This window comes from Frankliniella occidentalis, unplaced genomic scaffold (genome assembly GCF_000697945.3).
Source record: "Frankliniella occidentalis isolate FOCC.00 unplaced genomic scaffold, Focc_3.1 Scaffold1, whole genome shotgun sequence".
Lineage (NCBI taxonomy): Eukaryota > Metazoa > Arthropoda > Insecta > Thysanoptera > Thripidae > Frankliniella > Frankliniella occidentalis.
Genome location: NW_026267131.1, coordinates 2,451,524 through 2,455,042, shown reverse-complemented (window position 1 = coordinate 2,455,042; position 3,519 = coordinate 2,451,524). Strand labels below are relative to the sequence as shown.

Sequence of the window (3,519 nt, the reverse complement as noted above, 5' to 3'; positions counted from 1 at the left end):
ACTGGTGGCTGGGGCCACCCTGCAGTGGCGCTGCACAACGGGCCTGCATACCTCCCAGTGCTGATTTAACCAAATGTACTGGTAGACAGTCCCACCCAACCTTCTTGCTTGATTATCCATGAATGAAGTATTACTTTTTAGCTGAGCCAATGCGCTGATCAGCTGTGGTTTGCAAAACCGCGTGCACCTGCGTGCCCTGCTTGCCCCTTACGATCCAACTGGAGTGCTCTTTGTTCACTCCCCCCCCCCCCTACCCCTTTCTATTGCCTCATACTTCCTTACCTCGTTTTCTTCCTCTGTTCTTGCGCATTAAGGGGAGCTCTGCAGCATCGGCCAGTTCTGCACTCTGTATTATGATAACACCGAAGACGATTACGAGCTCTAAACAGCCGCGGATCCGTACTGTGTGATAAATATTTTGCCTTTTCACAAGGAGCGTGTCTTCTAACAGATTTCCTTTTGCGATACCAGCCTGCTCTTTATGTTCGCTCTACGTAGTTGATGAGGGACAAATGTCTTCCAGACAATTCCGTTATCGTAGACGTGCTGCAATATCACAGTTTGAGCTTGCAGCTAAAAGCAAGGCTAAAAGGCGAGAAATTAGACAAAGGCATTTAGTTTTGAAACATCGTCGCCTCAAAGCCGATTAGCGCCGCCCGCACAACATGGTTTCCTCGGCTGGGACGGCGCCCATTAGAAAGAGTTAGTGAAGTTCTACGCGACTTTCCCTTTGCCTTTCGTTTTTGTCCGCGACGACTCACTCAACTGTCAGTGTCGCACCGACCAAAACAACTTAATTTTTTCAACGCAAATTTTAATCTTTGAAACAATGTTTGGCGCATTCTGTATCCTAACCGAGGGGGAAAGTGGCGCTCTTAGTAGATGGGGTGCCCGCTAGGAAAATTATTACACGAGTTTAATCAAATCAAAGTGATTGACTGCCTTTGTTCGCTACATTCACCCCTCACTCCCTCGTTTCTTTTAACAACTGAAAATAATGTATTAGTAAACTATTAAAACTTTTTTCATCGCTCAATATCTTACAATTTTATATTGCTGTTCTTGGTTACTCGAATAAATCGCTCGAAATCCCTTACGCTAAATCTTTTTATTTGAAATATTGTGTACACACGGATTGAATACGTGAATTCGCTATGCCTTACTCTCCCCCTCTCTCCCCCTCTGCTGCTTTCGCAAATCCATTAAGCCACTTAGCCGCCCTTTGTTCCATAGATCGTGCAAGTAGGAGGAGGAGTTAGCGGCTCATTGGTCGTATTCGACTTTTCTTCCCGAAGCCTTCATTTGGGTACGTGCTTATTATGCATTGTGGTCCGACGAGAGGAATCCCAAAGCCGTCAGCAGCAGCCTGGGCGGTTGCACTTAAACAATATTCGGCAGAAAATTACAGTGCAGCTCCGACTTGTTGTACGATGAAGTGTTCCTCTCTTATCGCGACTCTGGGCACACTTTCGGGATCGACTTGGGATGCATTTTTCATGCGTGTCAGTTGAGACTCACTTCAGCGATAAAACCATAAACAGAGCTGGCAGCGAACCTCATAAATATGCGAAACCGGACTCGAGATAGCGATAGCGCAAAGGGTAAAAAAAGGAGAGAAATGTAAAAAAAAGGGAGTTTGACGCGCAGGCGTCGGCAAAACTGTCCGCATTATTTCCCGATTCATCTCGTCCATGTGATGGCCCGGCGGAACTTGGCCTCGTTTCGGCCGGATCGACTGCTTGGGGTTTACTGTTTGGAACATTCGGCTGGCCAGGTCGTTTCGGGGTCCTTTTTTACGGGCACGACCGTGTGTGTGCGCGTTCCTTTGATCGATGTTTCGCTGACGTCCAGCGGGCCACCGCGACGTGATCCCAAGGCACATACGCGCTCACACACACACACATGAACCCACGCTCGCGCACACACACGCACACACACTGCCCGACATTGGGCGGCGAGCTCTTATTGGAAAATTAATGAAATATTTTTATCGTGCCGTAACGTGCGGGCTCAGCTCCCATGTGCGTCTGGGGCCGCCGATGGCCCCCGCGCACTCTCCGCTCGTCCGGAGGGCGATCTCCGCGGAGTTGTGCGCGTCGTGTTAACAAAGTGTAAGCTCACCATGCACAGGTTGGTGGTTTACTCAGACTGACCTCGCCGCGCTGGGTCTCTACAGTGTTGCACGGCCTTGACTGTCCGCCGGGCGCCTCCTCGCCCCGCCGCCACGGCACAGCCCGCCCGCAGGCCGAACAAAACTTTAAGCTCCGACGCTGTTATCCCCAGCAGGCAGGCAGCAGCCGCAGCCCATCAACACCACCCTATCTCCCTCTCTCGCTGTCGTTCCTCGACGCTGGCGCGCGGGCCGTTCATTGCCCTTCGGACAGCCTGCAAAAAGAAAAGTATGCATTTGTTTGTTTGTGGAGGGAGGGGGTACGGAGACGGATGTGGAAGAGCACCTACCGAGACTCTACTGGCGCTGTTGGGAGGCGGCTTTACGCGACAGCACGCTACGCTCGGGAGGATTGTTGTGCCTGACACCCAGCAACAGCGACCTACAGAGGCGTATCTGCTTAAGGCGTCCAGGCTCCAGCGAGGACAGCAGCTCCTTCATCCGCTAGGGTTGCAGGAGCAGCCCTACAGGGTCCCCTACAGGGTCCCCTACAGGGAGCTCCTCGAGGATACGGCGCGCTGGCTAGGGCCTCTCGACTGGAGTCTCCAGGTGCAAGGACCTGCGCTTCTGTTGGAGCCGTGCTGGAGAAGACTCGGGAGCAGCACAACTTGCCTGACGTGCCGTTCGCACTTTTTCCCAGTCTGTCTTTCTTTCTCTTGCTTTCGCACACGGCGGGGGTTCGGTAGCGAGTCTGGGGAAGGGGCGGAGGTTGTGGGCAGAGGTCGGGACGGGGTTGGGGGGCGGGGGGAGAGGTTGCGCCACCGCACAGGGGAGAAGATGAGCCAGAAGCACACACTCGATCCTGAAGGGAAAATATCGTTGAATTATCATATTTGTGGTTGCGCCACGATGTGTCACCGCGGTGCTCTTCCTCTGCGGATTAGGGACCGCCCATAAATACGGCGTCCTGTCGTCGAGCCTCATCAGCCTGCCTCCGCCTCGGCCAGACTGCCTCGCGTGTGCCCTCTGCAACATGAACAATGAAGTTGGGTGATTCGCCGATACGTATCCCTCCCGACCCGATGATGGCGTGACGCGGGGCGAGCAGTAAAATGCTCAAGTGCTCGTACTCGCGCGGGAGCCGAGCGGAAGCCGAGCGGGCAGGGAATTTTGTGTTTTTTTACGGCGAGGCGGCGGCGGCGGCGGGAGCAGCGCGGGGATTTGAACCGGCGGGATGGTAGGAAGTAGGGCGCGCGGGGGACGCGACGGACGCGGCCCGGGCCGGGTGGCCCAACGGGCGCCTGATTGTGCTGGGAGGCTCGCGGCCGATGGTATCGCGGGTGTTCGGAAACATTCCGAGAGGCCCGGAGGACACGGGCGAGGGGGTGGGAGGAGGGTGGGTGGTGCCG

The 3,519-nt window shown here is 54.5% G+C and overlaps 1 protein-coding gene across 1 annotated transcript in view; it reads left to right on the top strand.

Annotated features, from left to right (window-relative positions):
• The window catches only part of LOC113202677 (protein O-mannosyl-transferase TMTC1-like), a 195,877-nt gene that overhangs the window by 134,044 nt on the left and 58,314 nt on the right, over positions 1-3,519 (top strand). The window lies entirely within an intron of this gene.